This window comes from Vulpes vulpes, chromosome 9 (assembly GCF_048418805.1).
Source record: "Vulpes vulpes isolate BD-2025 chromosome 9, VulVul3, whole genome shotgun sequence".
Taxonomy (NCBI): Eukaryota; Metazoa; Chordata; class Mammalia; order Carnivora; family Canidae; genus Vulpes; species Vulpes vulpes.
In genome coordinates, this window is record NC_132788.1 from 35,653,588 (window position 1) to 35,674,038 (window position 20,451).

The 20,451-nt window shown below is 38.5% G+C and overlaps 1 protein-coding gene and 1 pseudogene across 6 annotated transcripts in view; one reads left to right on the plus strand and one right to left on the minus strand.

Annotated features, from left to right (window-relative positions):
• Window positions 1–15,440: 15,440 nt before the first annotated feature.
• Window positions 15,441–20,451, minus strand: part of ZDHHC20 (zDHHC palmitoyltransferase 20) — a 78,710-nt gene continuing 73,699 nt past the window's right edge. For 2 of the 6 annotated variants that reach the window (XR_011994214.1, XR_011994218.1), the window contains 3 exons: window positions 19,570–19,667; window positions 17,924–18,144; window positions 15,441–16,582 (listed from right to left, as the gene is read on the minus strand). The gene's annotated coding sequence lies outside the window, so the exon portion shown is untranslated. Of the gene's footprint in view, window positions 18,145–19,569; window positions 19,668–20,451 lie in introns of those variants that run through there. The other 4 variants (XR_011994212.1, XR_011994216.1, XR_011994213.1 and 1 more) reach the window with 3 other exon arrangements.
• On the plus strand, window positions 16,021–16,579 carry LOC112918607 (large ribosomal subunit protein uL11-like; annotated as a pseudogene).

Consider the following 20,451-nt stretch of genomic DNA (forward strand, 5'->3'; position numbering starts at 1 on the left):
CTCTCTCTGTGACTATCATAAATAAATAAAAATTAAAAAAAAAAAGAATTGATACTCTCTGAAATTGACACCTACTCACTGAAACAACTAAAAATCTATTGATTTTTATTTTTTATTTTTTTCTATTGATTTTTACATCAAACTCTTACTGAGCTATAATTTCTATGCCGTCAAATCTACTTAAAATATTGTAGTTTAATGATATTATATATAACCATCACCACAATCCAAGTATAGAATATATCTATTATTTAAGAAGGTTCCTTTTTCCTTTTTTTTAGTCAGTCTCTTCCCAACCTTACCATTCTGCTCTCAGAAAATACACACACACACACCCTCAGGCACTATACTTTGCCAGATAACAATTTTTGGGCTTTCATATAAACTGAATGATAAGATACTTGTATTTTGTATCTGGCTTTTCTCAGCATAATATATTTTTTAAAGATTTTATTTATTTAATCATGAGAGAGAGAGAGAGGCAGAGACACAGAGGGAGAAGCAGGTTCCATGCAGGGAGCCCGATGTGGGACCCGATCTGGAGACCCCAGGATTAGAATGATTAGAAGGAAACTTCCCTGAACGTAACAAAGGGCTTCTAAAAATGTATAGAAAACCTATTGCTAACATCACACTTAATTGTGAATGAACTGTTTCCCCCTAAGATCAGGAACAGTGTTAGGATGACTCTTCTCATCAGTTCTATTCAGTATTGTACTGGATGATATAGTAATAAACCACAAAAAGAAGTAAAATCAATCCACAAAGTAAGAAATAAAACTATCCTTAACAAATGCCGAGTTTATCTATATAGAAAATGACAAAAATGCTACCGGAACCAAGTGAATTTGGTAAGGTTGCAGGAAAGAAATACTCAAAAATCAACTGTATTTGTACATACTATCAATGAACAAATTAATATTTAAAATGCCATTTCCAGAGGTGCCTGGGTGGAGGAGTTGGTTAAGCATCTGACTCTTGGTTTTGGCGGGGGTATGATCTCAGTATTGTGAGATGGAGACCAGAGTTGGGCTGCTCAGTGTGGGCTCTTGAGATTCTCTCTCCCTAGCCCTCTGGCCCTCCCACTCATGCTCACTCCCTCTATCTCTGAAATAAATAAATAAAATTTTTAAATGCCATTTCCAGTAGTACTAAAAATAGGAAAACATATGGGGCACCTGGCTGGCTCAGTCGGTAGAACATGGGACTCTTGATCTCAAGGTTGTCAGTTCAAGCCCCTTCTTTGGTGTAAAGACTTCTTTTAAAAAGTATGAAATACTGGGGTGCCTGTGTGGCTCAGTTGGTGAAATGTCTGCCCTCCAGCTCCCTGCTCAGTGGGCAGCCTGCTTCTCCCTCTTCCCCTTCCCTTGCTCATACTCTCTCTTTTTCTCAAATAAAATTTTTAACAAAATATGAAATACTTGGAATAAGTCTGAAAAAATGTACAACACCATACAGAGAAAACTGTAAAGTGTTTGAGGGAAATCCAAGAAATCCTAAAGAACTGGAGGGATACTCTATGCACAGAATCAATAAGGAAACTATGCCAATTTTACCAAAACTGTAATATCAATACAATCCCATTTCAAGTCTCAATAGGATTTTTTTTCTTATTTTGTAGAAATTGACTAGCTAATTCTAAAATTCATACGGAAAGTCAAAGGACCTAGAAGAGCCAAAACAATTTTGAAATAGAAAACAAAGTTGGGGGCGCACTGGGTGGATCAGTGGTTTAGCACCGCCTTCAGCCCAGGGCCTGATCCTAGAGACCCGGAGTCGACTCCCACATCGGTCTCCTTGTGTGGAGCCTGCTTCTCCCTCTGCCTGAGTCTCTGCCTCTCTGTCTCTCTGTTTCTCATGAATAAATAAATAAAATCTTAAAAAAAAAAAAAAAAAGAAAAGAAAGTTGGAGGACTCAATACTACTTGATTTTAAGACTTAGTGTAGAGCTTCAGTAATTATGAGAGTGCAGTGTTGACATAAAGATAAGTAGGAGCAGCTGGGTGACTCAGTTGGTTAAGTGTCTGACTCATTATCTCAGCTCAGATCTTGATTTCAGGGTTGTGAGTTCAAGCACAGCATTGGATTCCATGCTGGGCGTGGAGCCTACTTAAAAAAGAAAAGACAAATAGATAAATAAAATGGAAGGTCCATAAACAGACCACATGTATATAGTCTATTAATTTTTAACAGATACAGGAAACTCACTGAAGAAAGGATAATCTTTTCCAAAACATGGCACTGGAACAAATGAATATTCATATGCAAAAAATGACTCTCCATCTGTGTCTGGTGCCATATATAAGAATTACTTCAAAATGGATCATGGACTAAATATAAAACCTAAAATTTGTATAAAACTTCCCATAGAAAACATAGGAGAAAATTCTTTGTGACCTTGGGTTAGGCAAAGATTTTTTTTTAATTTTTTTTTTTTTAAATTTATGATAGTCACAGAGAGAGAGAGAGAGAGAGAGGCAGAGACACAGGCAGAGGGAGAAGCAGGCTCCATGCACCGGGAGCTCCAGGATCGCGCCCTGGGCCAAAGGCAGGCGCCAAACCGCTGCGCCACCCAGGGATCCCTAGGCAAAGATTTCTTAAATGTGTATTAAGATCCTGGTTTATAAAACCCAAATTTGATATCCGTGAATCTCAAAATACTTATGCTGAGTGAAAAAAGCTAGATGATCCCATAAAGTACATCCCATTTATATAAAGTTCTAGAAAATGCAAGCTAAGCTATAGTGACGGTTCAGTGTTAGCTTGGGTTTAGAGATGGGTAGGCAGAGAGAGTCAGGAGGAAGGGATTACAAACTGGCAAAAGGAATTTTGTAGGTGGTGGATATTTTTTATTGTGGTGATGTAAAATCTTATCAAAATGCACATTTTATGTATGTGAATTTTATTGTATGTTAATTATTCCTTAATAAAGCTGTTTTAAAAGTTGTCAAATATTTCCCAAAGTTTTTTTTTTTTAAAGACTTTATTTATTCATGAGAGACACAGAGAGAGAGAGGCAGAGACACAGGCAGAGGGAGAAACAGGCCCCATGCAGGCAGCCCGATATGGGACTTGATCCTGGGACTCCAGGATCACGCCCTGGACCAAAGGTGGATGCTCAACCACTGAGCCACCCAGGTGTCCCCCCAAAGTGGTTTTAAAGCAGTTTATATTCCTACCAGCTTGTATCAGAGTGGTTTTAATTTGTACTTGTCTGATGCCTGATAATGTTCTGCATACTTACCATACATCTTGGCTATCTGTGGCTTCTTTTTTGAAGAACTTATTCAAGTCTTTTGCACGTGCTTATTGATTAATTATACAATTAATGAATTGTAGTTTTTTAAATATATATTCTGGATACAAGTCCTGTGCCAGAAATGTTTTGTGAATATTTCTTCACAGTCTGAGAGTTGTCTAATTCATTTTCTTAACAGTTTTTCAGTTAGAATTTGTCCGTTTTGTTAAAATCTAATTTATCAATTTTTTGGTTATTGCTTTGGGTTCTTTTTTTTTTTTTTTTTTTCTTTTAAAGTAAGTGCTACCAGGTAGTCCAGGTGGCTCAGCGGTTTAGCGCCGCCTTCAGCCCAGAGCGTGGTCCTGGGGGTCCTGGAGTCCTGGAATGAGTCCCAGGTCGGGCTCCCTGCATGGAGCCTGCTTCTCCCTCTGCCTGTGTCTGTGTCTCTCTCTCTGTGTCTCTCATGAATAAATAAATAAAATCTTAAAAAAAAAAAAAGAAAGTAAGTGCTACACTCAATTTGGAGCTTGAACCCCATGACCCTGAGATCAAGAGTCACGTGTTCTACTGACTGGGCCAGCCAAGCATCTCTTGGGTTCTAAATCTTTACCTATGCCCACATAATGAAGATTTTCTTCTATTTTTCCTTCTAAAAGCTTTTTAGTTTTACCTTGTATATTTAGCTTGATCCTCTACCTCTCCTTTTCCTTTGTGTATAGTATCAGGCAGGAATCAAAGCTCATTTTATTTTACATTTGGACACTCCGTTGGTTCAGCATTATTTGTTCAAAAATACTTCTCCAATAAATTTGTATTGCATCTTTATTGAAAATAAATCGACTGTATGAGTATGCATATATTTCTGGACTCTATTCTGTTCCATCCATTTGTTATGTAATTATGTCCAGATCACACTGAATTATTTTTGGTTCAGGGTAAATACTGAAGTGTGACTCTTACAGCTTTGTTCTTTTTCAAAGTTGTATTGATTCCTCGAGGTCCTTTGTATTTCCATATACATTTTAGAATTAGCTTCTCAGTTTCTGAAATATTTTAAAAAAGCCTGTTGTGATGACAGTTGTGATTGTACTGAATCTACAAATAAATCTGGGCCAAAACTGACATCTTGAAAATACTGAGTCTTCCACTCCATGAATGTGTTCTCTCTCTCTCTCTCTCCATTTATTTAATTTTCTTTGTCTCAGCAATGTTTTGCAGTTTTCAATGTAGGCAACTTTCATTTCCTTTAAATTATTATAACTATTATGTACCTTTGGTACTCATATATAGGAATACAACTGATTTTTTATATTGACCTTGTATCCTGAGCCCTCGCTAATCTTATTTGTTATAGCAGTTTTTTTCATTTTCACTGATTCCTCTGAATTTTTTAGAGAATTGTCATCCCCAAATAGGGACAGTTTTGCTTATTTTCTGTTCCTCATGCATTTCATTTATTCTTCTTGCCTTACCAAATGGGACAGGACCTCCAGGATAGGAACCTCCAGTATTACAGTGAATAGAAGTGATGAGAGTAGACATTTTGCCTTGTTTCCTTGTATTTCTGGCTTCTTGAGCATTTTCACCATTAATGATACTGAATTTTGTAAAATGCTTTCCCTGAATCCACTGACATAATCATTTGGTTTTTTTCCTATTATTCAGGTAATACGTTAGATTATATTGTTCAATTTTAAGATTTTTAACTGATCTTGTGTTTCTGAGATAAAACTTACTTGATCATGATATATTATTCTTTTTATATAATGCTGGATTTGATTTGTTTTGGTTAAGGATTATTTTGCCTGTGCTTATGTGGGAACTTTATTTTTTGTAATGCCTTTGTTAGTTTTGGTATTAGGGTTATGCTGTATCTAAAGTAAGTTGGAAGCTTTCCTCTTTTCTCTCTTTTCTGAAGGATTTATATAACATTGGTATTATTACTTCTTTAGATGTTTGATAGAATTCACCAATGAAACAATCTGAGTTTGGTGTTTTCTTTGTAGTGGAGGGTATTTTTTTCCATTTTACTCTTTATCATTTTTAATTTATTCATTATAGTGAAACATCTATTAGTTGCTTTTCTGAACACATTTTTTTTTTTTTTTGCTAACAAGTCCCTCCTTTTCCAGCCTTTTGCTTCAGGTGGGGCCCATCCTCCATCTCAAGGATGGAGCCAGTGTGTACATCCTATACCTGTGGTCGTGGTTGGTTCGGGGAATGTTATGTGATCCACCAAGAGTCTGTGGGGTACAATGATGCTTTTTCTTGGAGTGCTGGGATAAAGACACTTTATATTTGTACTGGATTTGAACCTTCACAAATTAGTAGTTATGGCTGCTGTAGCCACTTTCAATCTCATGGAACGTGGAGTCCAGCTCTAAGGTGACAGATTTATTGTTGCCCTTTCCATCTTTCTTTCTGATGTTACAAGAATTCTTGTTTTTATCATTTCTTTTCTGTTTAGGCATTCTTTTGGGGGTAGCTCTGCTGGTGATGCATTCACTTACTTTTTTAAGAATTGAAGTATAAGGATCCCTGGATGGCTCAGCAGTTTAGCGCCTGCCTTTGGCACAGGGCAAGATCCCGAAAACCCGGGATCAAGTCCCATGTTGGGCTCTTTGCATGGAGCCTGCTACTCCCTCTGCGTGTGTCTCTGCCCCGCCCCCCCCATGAGTGAATAAATAAAAATCTAAAAAAAAAATTGTAGTTGTCACACAATGTTACATTAGTTTCAGGTGTACAACATAGCAATTCAGTGTCTATACCTTATGCTGTGCTCACTGCAAGTGAAGCTACCATCTGTCACCATTAATTCACTGAATTTTCATTTGTCTAAGAAAAATCTTGATCTCCTTTTTATTCCTGAACAATGTTTTCACCAGATAGGGGATTCTGCATTGATGGTTCTTACTTTCAGCAATTGAGAAATGTGTCCCTTCCTTCTTGCCTCTTATTTTCAGATGAGAAATCCAAATTCACTGCCATTCAACTTGTTTTCCCCTGGAGGCAAGGTGTCATTTCTCTCGCTGTTTTCAAGAATTGTGTCCTTTAACTTTAGTTTTCAGAAGTTTGATTATGATGGGTGATAGCTTGGATTTCTGATTTTTTTAAATTGTATGGGGTAGAACCAACTTCTTAAATCTGTAGATTTATGTATTTTGTCAAATTTGGGGGGGAATTTTCAATCATATTTTTACAAATTTTTTTCGGCCCCACACTCTTTCTTCTCTTTCTTGAACTCCAATGATGGGAATGTTAGAGTTTTTGTCATAGTCCCACAGGTCCTAGAGGCTCTGTTCTTCTCCTCTCACCCCCAACCCTGAATTCATTTTCTCTTGTCCAGATTGGGTAATTTCTATTATTAGATTTTCAACTTCACTAAATATTTCTTCTGTTCCCTCCATTCTACTGTTGAGCCCATCAATTACTTTTTCTATTTTGGTTATTATATTTTTCAGTTCTATAGCTTCCATTTGTTTCTTCTTTCTATCTTCTATTTCTTTGCTGAGACTTTCTATTTTTCATTTGTATCAAGAATATTTATGATTGCTCACTGAAACATTTTGATGATGGCTGCTTTAAAATTCTTGTCAGATAACTCTGACATCTCAGGGTTGGTGCTTGTATCTTCTCGCAAATTGAGGTTTTAGTGATGCATGGTATGATTGATCTTTTATTGTCTCTTGGACATTGTGGGTATTATGTTACCTTGGGTCTTACTTAATCTTCCGTTTTAGCAGGCTTATTCTGATACCATCCACCTCAAGGAAATAGGTACTGTCTCATTTCTGCCAAGTGGGTGTGAAAGTCCAGGTTTTCCATTCGACTCTCCATTTGGGGAGAGCACCTCATTATTGTTGGGTAGAGGGATCCCTGGGTGGCGCAGCGGTTTGGCGCCTGCCTTTGGGGCGTGATCCTGGAGACCGGGGATCGAATCCCACGTTGGGCTCCCGGTGCATGGAGCCTGCTTCTCCCTCTGCCTGTGTCTCTGCCTCTCTGTCTCTCTCTGTCTCTCTCTGTCTCTCTCTCTCTGTGTGTGTGACTATCATAAATAAATAAAAAAAATTATGGTTGGGTAAAGGTGGTATTTTGGGATCCCCAGTAGGCAGAGGTGACAACATCTCTGCTTGTTGGGGAGGTGCCTCATTATTGCCCACACTCCATGTAGTCTCAAATGTCATTGTGGAAGGGGTAAAGTTTCATTATTATTGGATGGTAATGAAAGTTCCAGCTCCCCACCTGGTTTTGTCTTATACCACCATAGCAGGAAAGGGGGGCACCTCATTACCGCTAGATGATAATAGAAATCTAGGCTCCTCCCTGGGCTTTGCTGATAGGGTAAGGGTAGGGCTGCATTTGTGTGTGTGTGTGTGTGTGTGTGTGTGTGTGTGTGTGTTGTGCTGTTTTGTCCTGGTAGGTTTATCCTTTCTTGGTCTTTTGGCTAGAGAACAAATTTTTGTGTGTCTGCTCCCATTGGTGTTTCTACATTGCCAGCTTCTGTAACACCCAATATTGGATTTATGAGGCAAAAAGAAAACCTAGGGAGCTGTCATGTTATTTCTTGGGTCCTGAGGTTCTTTTTTTTTTTAAGATTTTATTTATTTATTCATGAGATTATTAATTATTCATTCAATTTATTTAAGATTTTATTTATTTATTCATTTATTTATTCAATTCAATAATTATTCATTATTCATTATTATTCATTTATTTATTTATTCATCATTCATTTATTTATTCATTTATTATTCTTATTCATAAAATAAGATTTTATTTATTTATTCATATATTCATCTCATATATATAGAGAGAAGCAGAGACACAGGCAGAGGGAGAAGCAGGCTCCCTGCAGGAAGTCCGATGTGGGACTTGATCCCAGGACTCCGGGATCACACCCTGAGCCAAAGGCAGACGCTCAATCGCTGAGCCACCCAGGCATCCCAGGTCCTGAGGTTTCTAAATGGTCTGCTTTCTCTTCACTTTTCAGACACTACTTATGTTTGCTTTCTACATAATATCTGGAAATTTTAGTTGAAATTAGTGGGAGTAATAGGGGAATGTGTACCTTTATTCAATTTTGTTTTGGAACTGGAGGTCATGGGAAAATTTTTTTATTACAGATTCACTCTTTGCTACCCAGATTTCATTTCATCTTGTCAGATTTTCTTTAGGGATTTATCTGTTTTATCTAAGTCATCAAATTCATTGGCATAGTGTTCATAAAATTCCTTTTCTCGGGGCACCTGGGTGGCTCAGTGGTTGAGTGTCTGCCTTTGGCTCAGGTCATGGTTCTGGGGTCCTGGGATCAAATCCCACATCGGGCTCCCCACGGGGAGCCTTGTTCTCCCTCTGCCTATGTCTCTGCCTCTCTCTTTGGGTCTCTCATGAATAAATAAATAAAATCTTAAAAAAATATATTCCCTTTCTCTTCTCTTGGTATCAGTAGGACCTGTAATGAGTACCCTCTTCTTTACTGATATTGGTAATTTGTATGTTGCATCAAGACCTTACCAATCAAATTTAAGAATTCTTCCAGAGAACTTTTGGTTCTGTTAGTTTTTGTACTCTTTTTCTGTATTCTACATTATTATTCTCTGCTCTTTATTTTTACCTTCTTTTCATTTGAGTTTAATTTACTTTTCTTCTTCTGGCCTTTTAATTTAGTTCAACTTTGAAGGCTCTCTTTTATTTTTATTTTTTTTAATTAATTTTTATTGGTGTTCAATTTACCAACATACAGAAAAACACCCAGTGCTCATCCCGTCAAGTGTCCACCTCAGTGCCCGTCACCCATTCCCCTCCAACACCCGCCCTCCTCCCCACTTCCACCACCCCTAGTTCGTTTCCCCGAGTTAGGAGTCTTTATGTTCTGTCTCCCTTCCTGATATTTCCCAACATTTCTTCTAAAGGCTCTCTTTTAAATGTAAGCATTTAAATCTGTAAATTTCCTGTATGCACTGCATTAGCTGCACAAGACAGATTTTGATATTTTGTATTTTCATTATCATTCAGTTCAAAATATTTTTCTAATTTCCTTCATGATTTCTTTTTTTGATACACTGATATATTTATGTGCTATGAAAAGACAAATCCTTAATTTTTTAAGTTTTTTAAAAATTTTTATTTATTTATGATAGTCACACACAGAGAGAGAGAGAGGCAGAGACATAGGCAGAGGGAGAAGCAGGCTCCAGGCACCGGGAGCCCGACGTGGGATTCGATCCCGGGTCTCCAGGATCGTGCCCTGGGCCGAAGGCAGGCGCTAAACCGCTGCACCACCCAGGGATCCCAAATCCTTAATTTTTTGATGTTCCTGTAAAGTCTTGACCTCCTGAGCTATAAAATTGATTTTAAGATGCTTACTCTTAATTACCCCAGAAATAATAGATTTTCATGTATCACTCTGCAGTCATTTGTTCCTGAAAGGTATAACTAATTGTTGCCACCCTAAAGATAATAAATCTTCTCTTATCTCTTTGGGTTACATTCCAGAGTAGGGAGCAAGGCTAATGGAAAGGGTGACTGAATAACCTGGATCTCAGGAGTGTCAGGAGTGATTTTGAACATTATGTTCCTATTAGTGTCCCATCCAGAGAAATGTAGTTGCATTCCAAGGGATAAGGATCCAGGATCCTGTCTTCTCTCTTAGGAGCACAGGAATTCTATGTAAGTGGAAAAATTCATCTTTCAGGGGTCCTCTCTGACAGTACAGTCGTCCCATCACATATGTAGGTTTACACGATCTGACCTGCATTACCTGCAAGGTGTTGGGCATGGGGGAACTAATACTGTAATGTTACTCTGGCTGTTCTTGACGCGAATTGGTCTGACCTCTGGCCAAGGTAACTGGTGTTTCTGCTAGTATCTATATAAATATGTAACCATGCAAGAAGGGTAACAATTTTTCAGATGTTTCATTGCTATTAATTTCTAATTTTATCGTCATGGTAATAAGACATTGAAAAATATTTCAGTCTTTCAAAATTTTTGAAAACTTTTTATGGCTCACCATGTGGTCTTAGTGAACATCACATGTGTTACTGAAGACTATATATTCTAAGGATAATGAATATACTGTTTTGTAAATGTCAAGTCAGTGTGATAGTGTCATTCAAGTCTTTTTTTTTTATTCTTTATGTTCTGATTTTTGGCATAGGCATTTTACCAATTATAAAGAAAGGGATTTAAAATATTGTGACTATGCCTCTAGGTTTCTCCATTTCTCCCTTTAGTTGTTTTTGCTTCATGTACTTTGAAGCTTTGCAGTTAGGCACATAGAAATCTGAAGTATTGATCTATCATTTTGAAAGTGTATTTTATCTGATGACTGTTTGCATGACATGTTTTTGTCATTTATTTTCAAGTTAATTTTCTTTGTGCTTAAAATATATTTTTGGGTGGCTCGGCGGTTGGATGTCTGCCTTCGGCTCAGGGCATGATCCCGGGATCTGGGATCGAGTCCCACATCGGGCTCCCTGCATGGGGTCTGCTTCTCCCTCTGCCTGTGTCTCTGCCAATCTCTCTCTCTCTCTGTGTCTCATGAATAGATACGTAAATCTTTAAAATATATATATTTCTTAGAGGCAGCATGTAATCATATAATAGGGTCTTGCTTCTTTTTTAGAGAGAGAAGAAAAGAGAGCATGTGCACAAGTGTGGAGGGAAGAGGAGAGGGATAGAGAGAATATTAAGCAGGCTCCACGCCCAGCACAGACCCCCATGAAGGGCATGAGATCATGACCTGAGGTGAAATCAAGAGTCAGATACCCAACTGACCGAGCCGCCTAGATGCTCCTAGGGTCTTTCTTTTTTAATAAAAAATCCAATTTGACAATTACTATCTTTGAATTGTAGTATTTAGTATATTTACATTTCAGTTATGATTACGGTGTGCTATTTTGCTATTTGTTTTCTGTTACTCTCACTTAGGTTTTGTGTCTCAGTTCCTTTCTTGACTTCTTTAGGGTCAACATTTCTTATCCCATTTTGGTTCCTCTGTTCACTTTTAGGCTACGCTGCTCTGCAGGATTTTCTAGTGCTTTCTCCAGGGATTATGAAATACATCTTTATCAGTCTACTTAGAGCTAAGATTATACTACTCTCATTACAACTGTATAGTTCCATTTACCAACGCATTTTTTGTGCTTTTAATGTCACAAATCTCACAATATAGCATTATAATTTTTGTTTTAAAGAAGCACAGCTTTTGGAGAAATTAAGATAATAAAATACAATTTTACATACTTAGTTACACATTTGCCATTACTGGTGATCATTTTTAGTCTATAGATCTGAAGCCCAAAATTTGTAATATCGCTTATAAGCTCCAGATTGAAACATCCCATTATGTGACACCTTTACCTAGTTGTGATCTCAAAGTTAAGATGTTCAAAGCTAAACTCTGTTCTACCTCAAAGTGTCTATTTTCTCACTAGCCATTTCTATTATGGAAACTCACATTTTCTCATACCAGAAGCCAGAAACTTCAAAGCATTGATTCCTCATATTGTTTTTCTTACTTGTTTCCCTTTTTGTTTTTCTTTAAAAAGGGTGTGGCTAAAATGGAAGACTTTCTATTCCATCCATTTTTCTTCCTTCCTTATGCCTTAACTTGAACATGAATAATTTGACCATGTGAGTGATCTATAGGAGCAGTACAATAAAGACCATATATATTATTGTTTCACATTAACTTTATTTCTTAAAAAAATTTTTTTAATCCATTCATGAGACACAGAGAGAGAGGGGGGCAAAGACATAGGCAGAGAGAAGCAGGCTCCCTGTGGGGAGCCCGATGCAGGACTCAATCCCAGGACCCCAGGATCAGGACCTGAGCCAAAGGTAGGTGCTCAACCACTGAACCACCATGTGCCCCACATTATTTCTAGCCACAATCCAAAATTCTCCTTATACCTGTTAAATAAATTGTCCCTAACTGAAATCAAGAGCATCCTTTGTGTTGTTGGTGCAAATCCTGACAGCCTTGGACACACGAGTCTGACTCTAGCCAGGCAGCTTTACCTCCACAGTCAATTATGTTCTTGTTGGTTGTGCTCTTTGTTTACACTGATAACTAATGTTTGTTGAAATTTCTAAGAAGCAGATGTTACTTTGTAACTTATTTCAACTCCACTTGAATTTTCCTGAGCTGATTCCTATGATCTTTAGATTTCATTATTTAAATGGGGGATGTGGGGATGCCTGGGTGGCTCAGTGGTTGAGCATCTGCCTTTGGCTTAGGTCATGATCCCGGGGTCCTGGGATCAAGTCCCCCATTAGGATCCCCTCAAGGAGCCTGCTTCTCCCTTTGTATATGTCTCTGCCTCTGTGTCTCTAATGAATAAATAAATCTTTAAAAAGGGAGGCCATTCTTACAACCTCTACTCCTACTGTTTAAAAAGCACTACTGACAAAATTTCATATTGGTTACTAAAATAATATAAAAGTATAATATCAAGGCCCATGGAGAAAAGAGTCTCAATGGTGTACAAAAGTTAGGGGGAAGCAGTGAAAGTCTTCCCTCTCGTGTCAGCCCATCCCACTTGCCCTCTTCATCCCCAGGGTTAAGTAATAGGAACAATTTGCTGTATACCCTTTAGATCTTTTCCTATGCATATAAAATTTACATACAAACACATGTGCGTGTGTGTGTATAACATACTTTTATTCTTGAGAGAGCACAAGCTGTGGAGAAAAGCAGAGGGAGAGGAAGAGGGAGAGGAGAATCTCAAGCAGACTCCTGGCTGAGTGTGAAGTCTGACACAGGGCTTGATCCCATGACCCTGAGACCATGACCTGAGTCAAAAATCAAGAGTTCGACGCTTAACTGACTGAGCCACCCATAACATATTTTTCAAAGGTAATCATACTATACACTTTGTTCTGTAATTTGCTTTTCCCAATTTTCCCCCGACTTATTGTTTGGAATTACAGATTCACAGAAAGTTGAAGAAAAAAAAAAAAAAGGACTAAGGGGCCCAGTGTATCTTTCGCCATTTCCCCCCATGGTTGGATCTTACCTGACTACAGTACAGTAGCTAATCAGGGGAGTGACACTGGGACCACCTAGAGCTCACTCAAATTTCACAGGTTTACATGTATTCACTTGTCAGTCTAGTTTCCTTTGCAATTTTGTCAAGTGTGGAATTGTGTAACCACCACAATCAAGGTACAGAACTGAGCCATCACCATGGGGCTAATACTCTCCCTATATAACTCCATTCTCCACTTCCCAACCCTTGACAGCCACTCATCTATTCTTCACATCTATAAGTTTGTTATTTCAAGAGTATTATATAAATGGAATTATGTTGACTTGTTTTGCTCTGCATAATTCCTTCAAATCCACTGGAGTTGTTGCCATGTTGCCATTGATAGTCTGAACTTTTTTCACTTAGCAATGTATCATGGACCTCCCCTGTCAGTCTATGTAGATACTTCTTTTTGCTTAACAAAATGCACAGTATTGAAGAGAATGGAATGGATATATCCATTAAGTATTTAATCCCTTTTAATTATGGATAAATAGTTGTTTCTAATTTTTTCCAGTCACAAATAACGCTGTCATGGTTATCTGCATACAGACACACTCACAAGGCTGCCTATTTCTCAGGCACAGGTCCCACCAAGCGGGATCCTGCTTCAATGCCTGGCCCTGGCCCTGGGACTGGCAAAATAAACTTTCAGTCACACTACACACTAATGACCCCACAGCCACGTTCTCAGAGAAGGTACTACTGAACTGTCTTCCTGGTTACAAAGATAATACCCTTCCAGATCTCTCTGTCATTGTTTTTAATGTATGGAATTACACTGTTCACTCAGAAGCTCCTGAATGCCTACTATGTGATTGACATTTTGTCTAGGCACTGGGGGTATCACGGTAAATAAGATAGTGCTCAAATTTTTCTCACAAAAACCTTTTTTCCACTTTCTCATATGGCTTTAACATATATACATTGAAATATTTGTGAGGGGTGCCTGGGTGGCTCAATCAGTTAAGTGTCTGACTCTCAACTCTCGATTTTGGCTCAGGTCAGGGTCTCAGAGTTGGGGGATCAAGCCCCCTGTTGGGCTCCAAGCTCTGTGAGGAACCTGCTTGGGCTTATCTCTCTCCCCCTCACCTGCTCTCTCTCTCTAAATCTTTAAAAAATAAAGATTCATGTAGTATATAACATATAAAACAAAACATGGAAGATACCCTCACCATGGCCCTGCTTACTCCTCCCCCTTTCCCAACCATTTTGGTGATTTCTTCCAGTCTCCTTCAATAATTTTATATATGTTTTTCTCCTCAAATTTAAAAGTAGTATGTGCTCATCCTATAAAGCTGAAAAATAATTAAAGAATAAAACAAATTCACTTATTTTTAAAAAGATTTTTTATTATTTTTAAAAGATTATTTATTTATTTATTTATTTATGAGAGACACGGGGGGTGGGTGGGCAGAGACACAGGCAGAGGGAGAAGCAGGCTCCATGGAGGGAGCCCGATGTGGGACTCAATCCTGGGTTCCCAGGATCATGCCCTGGACCGAAGGCAGCACTAAACCGCTGAGCCACCCGGGATGCCCTAAAAGATTTATTTTAGAAAGATAGGGAAAGCAGGTGAGCAAGAGGGAGGGGCAAAGGGAGAGAGAATGTTTCAGTAGACTCCTTGCTGAGCACTGAGCCTGATGCAGGGCTCCACCCCACCATGAGATAGTGACCTGAGCTGAAACTGATAGTCAGATGCTCAACTCGCTGAACCACCCAGGGGTCCCCAAACAAATTCACTTATAACCACAATGTCAGAGCACAGTATCCAGGCATATACACTTTTTACAGACTGAGGATCATACACATGGTTTTATACTTCACTTTTTCGTTTGTCATGAATAATGTCCTTTCTTGTGAATTTAACCAAAAAAGTATACAAAAGTATTAACAACACTCTGTCATATGAAATTAGAGCATATCCTCTTCTATTGTATATGTCACATATACAGCAACGTCTGAAAGCAGTAGTATTTTTATCGGTATGAGTGAACATCACCAACTCAGTTAATGAAGAGAGGCAGTCCAGTCTTTGGTAGGTGAAAAAGATATTTCATCTTAGAGGCAGGAAAGAGCATCAGGCCTTTGTAAATGTTTCAGTTAGAAGAGTCCTCTTTTAAAAATCAGTGTAAAATAAGACATTAAGCAATAAAGCACAGAATATATAAATTTTTAAAAGATTTTATTTATTTGACAGAGAGAGAGAAAAAGCTCATGAACAGGGAGGAGCGGCAGAAGCAGAGGGAGAAGCAGACTCCCAGCTGAGCACGAAGCCCAAAGAAGGGCTCCATCCCAGGGCCCTGAGATCATAATCTGAGCCGAAGGGAGACGCTTCACCAATTGAGCCACTCAGGCGCCCCTCCATTTGTTCAACAATGTATTTATAAAGTATAGCTATATAAAATGCTGATCGATATGGATCAACCTGCAGCTATAGCCTACATACAAACACATTTCTAGAACCTTAACCGTATACTTCCTTTTATCTCACAAACCAGTGAACAAGCACCAAATGTGTACTTCTCAAAGGTGGTTTGACAATTCCACCTATAAAATATTTCTCCAATTTTACATAAAATTAAACAGGAAGGTATTTATAAAATGTTATTTCACTAGCTCTATATCATGGGTCATCACCCTAAGACATCTAAAAACCTAGGGTGTTTCAAAACAAGAAAATTTCATTCACTACAAAAGTTAAAGAAAACACACATATAGACCTTTTGGCTTTTGGCTCTGAGGAGGCCAAGGTGCAAGTCTCTTCAGTTGTCCTGAATTTGGGTTCATCCAGCACCAGCCGCCTCCACTATGCCGCCTAGGTTAGAGCCCAGTTAGATGGAACTCGCATTGGGGAGGTGCATTTGTGGGGAAGCTGGTGCCATGTCTGCCCTGCCTCCTAAGATGGGCCCCCCGGTTGGTCTCCAGAAAGGGTTAGTAATGACATCATCAAGGCAACTGGTGACTGGAAGGGTCTGAAGATGACTGTGAAATGAACCATTCAGAAGGGACAGGCCCAGACTGAAGCGGTCCCTTCTGCTTCTGCCCTGATTATCAAAGTCCTCAAAGAACCACCAAGAGACAGAAAGTAGCAGAAAAGCATTAAGCACAGTGGAAACGTCACTTTTGATGAGACTGTCAACAGTGCTGACAGATGTGGCACCATTCTTTAGCCAGAGAGCACTCTGGAACCATTAAGGAGATCCTGGCGCCTGATCCATCTGTGGGCTGCGATGTTGACGGCCACCACCCTCACCACATCATAGCTGATGTCAATAGTGGAGCAGTGTGATGCCAAGCTAGTTAAGAACTGCAAAAAGAAAAAAAAAGCATTTCAATAAAGGATCACTTAACAACCCCAAGCAAAACAAAACCCCCAAAAGCCCAAAAACCCCACACATATAGAACCAAGTATAATTTGTAGTATTTTCTAAAAATGAACAGATGGCACAGAATCTTTCCTTTCAGACATTCTTTTGTGACTTTTCCAGTAGAGTTCATAAATGTGATGCAGCTCAAAGAGATGGATTAAAACATCAGTTCTGGAGGACAGTCCTTTTTTTTTTTAATATAAATTCCATCATAGTGTATTTGGTTTTGAATTTAACAACCAAAAAAGAAGTATAAAAAACACATTATTTTACTATAAGTGTCTAGAAAGACAGGTGTTAAAATACGGATCTACAACGTTCACTCTGTATTTATCAATCATCTGTCATATGAAATTAGGGCACACCCTTTTCTAGTATATACACCACATATACAGCATTACAGGAAATATGTATGATTCCCTTCTCACTGTCCTCCATTTACTTAGTGAAAAGTATAAGTTATTTTTCAAAGTGGTTCAATGTTTCTATTAGACAGTCTAAGAATAGCGAAATATCAACCCTCTATCTACTGTTAAGTACGATGAGCACATCTAAACATCTAGAAAAGCTACATACTTTAACTAAGGACTGAAGTTTAATCACTATACACACTATGTCTGGGAGTGCTGATAGGCCACATACTGAAAATGGCTCTAACACAGACATCCTATGGAAGTCCTTCCCCACTTCTGTCTTCCAACTCTGGACACAGATAAGGACCTGAATCTAAAACCAGATGTAGAGATTGCATTTCCAAAGGTCATTTCCAGATGATGTGCCTCTTGAGTGAATTTAAACAAAAAGATCACAAGTTATTTCTCTAACTGTACTTTTAGATGTGGACAGCTTCTCCGCATCTACAAAGGCTACATGTCATAAACATGTAAACATGTAAACATGGGCTTCAAGTTTTATTTTAAAAGGCTGAGAGCAAGGCTTACAGCAGCTCGTGCACACGCTGTGCACGGGGTGATAGTTGGGAAATCTTCCAAACAGATGGTCGTCACTTCCGGGCGGCCACAAGGCACATCATACGCTGCCATTTCATTGCCTGTACCGAGAATGCCCAGAGGCCCGCTGATGTCTTGGGCTCTGGCTCTGCCTGCCTGGGCCCTGGCCAGTTCAGGACCGGAGCGTTCCTTCCCATCTCAGTGCAGAGGTCCTGGTGAGCATATTCCCCCAGCAGCCAGAAGGCGAGGGGCAGCTGCCACTCCACCCAAGTCAGCCCTGGAGGGCAGGGAGGCCTGTGGCTCTGCACTCCCTCTGGTCCCAGCACTCACCCATCCTCAGGAGCAGGTGCTAAATGAATAGGCTGAGTTCGAGCACACAGGCACAGTACTCAAAGGCACTCTGGAAGCTCTAGGTGGGATCGGACTATATATGTAGCGCTCTGCAAGTTGATCATTTCATTTAATGTCTTCGAGATCTTCCCCATGGAGATACTTCAGTTTTTATGTATATGGCTATACAAGACCTTCCGTAAATGGCTTCGTTGCAGTCTCTGGAAAAGAGTAACATAATTTAGCTGCCTCCCTATAAATGAACATGTACTGCTTTTCCTCATGTCCTTACTGCTTTCTCAAGCAATCAGCCTTATGGGTGTATCTCTAAGAGTAGAGTGGCCAGTACCAAGATTATGCACAGTGAAACTTAGACACAGATTGCCAAATTACTTTTTTAGTGAAATTATGCCATTTTATATTCCCACCAAAATGCTACTTTGCCTGTAACTTCAGCAACACTGGCTATTGCATATCTGAGGCAAAAATAATCTCACTGGTGTTTCTTTAAGGAAGCCAAGCATCTTTCTAGATGCTATTATTGATCCTTATTTCTTTTGTGAATTTGTTCTAGTTCCATTTTTTCCTATCAGTGCTAGTTTTCCTCTTAGGTTCCCATGTACTCATACCTGTTTTCCTTCATCACTACCAGTGTTGTGTCCACTTAGAAATACCTTTCCTAGCCCATTATAAAATGTTACCCATGTTTTTTCTGCAGTATGTTTTCATTTTCTAATGTCTAATCAAGTTCATGGACCAAGTGGATTTGTTCTGATATAAGATGTGAAGGATAGAGCAACTTCATTTTTCCCCAGATGGCTAGCATGTTGGTCCAGCATTATATATCAAACAACCTATTTCTCCCTCACTGATCTATAGAATGTCTAACCCATTTTACTTTTTTAAAAGTAACATCCACACATAATATAAAAATAAAATAGTATGAAAGGGCAGAGAGTGAGATGTAATCTATGGCTGATGCCTCATTTCCTCTGGAGGCAACCCGAGTAATAGTTCATTGTGTATCCTTTCAGATACTCTCGTGTCTGTCATCATAGATGGCGGTGGGACATGCTGTTTGCAGTCTTTTGTCGTTTCAAACAGCTCTGCAAATAATATCCTTAGGTACTGTTCATAATGCAGAAGTAAATCCATAAAATTCCCCAAAGTAAAACTGATAGGTCAGAGAATACAGGCATTTGAAGACTTGATACTGCCAAACTGCTCTCCAATGATGCTGCACTGTAAATTTATATTCTCAATGAAATGTGTGAATGATTTTTTAACGAATATTTTTCAAATTTGAGATAATTTTATAGGCTGTCATGCTCACTTTTCTTTGAGAACTTGGGACATCACAGATTAATGAACATGAAATTCCTTACAATTCTTTTTTGAACTTCAATGTTCATTTTATGGATAGTTAGTACAAAAAAAAATCCTCAAAAATTTATAACCTAGTGAGTTGACCTGAAAGTACATATGACCAATATATGGCTAAATTAAATTAGTAATAGAACAATGTACTATGGGCAACTTGGGTACTTTGGGCAACACAGAGAAGTAACTTGGTTTGGAGGTCATGGGGAAGTGTGAAGAAAGCATGCTACTGGATTGAAAATCCTACATGAAAAGAATTAACTTACTGGAGAATGGACTGAGAGGTGATATTCTTGCTTGAAGAATAGGTGGTAAATTAAGGAGTGGAAACAGCACTTAAATCCTCTTTATCAGATGGAAGGCACTGATATAGAGAGGTTAAAGAAAATGAAGTTAACTTCATAGGATGGTTAAAATATCCATAAAAACCTGTTACTCAGGAAAAACTAAATGTTAATTCTCATGTCTCTAGATTCTGGGGTGCATGAGCATAAAATAGGTAAAAGAGGCCAACATCACTCAACTTTTCCAGAATGGTTCTAAAAAGTTAGCTTATTAAGAAGTGAGAAAAGTAAAGCCAATGTGATGTAGTAGTCTGTCCTCCTTCCTACCCCAAACACAGTACTTTAAATTACCCTCTATCCTCCAAAAAACAAACATAAAGGTTGCTTTATCTCTACTGGCCCCTACTGGTTCCTGTGAAGGTTCTGAAATTTTGCTAGTCTAAAGACTGGGAATCATAGCTCTCAGAGCCTTCCTGTTTCATTGAGCAGCCTCAAATATATCAAAACTTTGTTGATTCGGAACACAAATGTTGAAAAGAATTCTGCACAAAATAAAACTCATTCAGCATTTTAAGAGCCATAGTCCAACAACTCTTACAGTGTTTCAAAGGTTCATACAACCTTAAAGTGACTTTTGAATTGAAAATCAACTTATGTTCAGTAAAAGCAAATTTAAAACCTTTGAATAAAGCAATCTATACCTCTGGCCTGTGTAAATTAAAATACCGCTGCACTCAAATAGTACCTGTCTTAGATGTCATTATCCCAAATTATTTGCTAATTCTCTAAACACTATTTTACCAAATTTTCAGGATGACCAAAATAATAGTTATTCTCTCATTTGGTAAATACCACTTTATAACA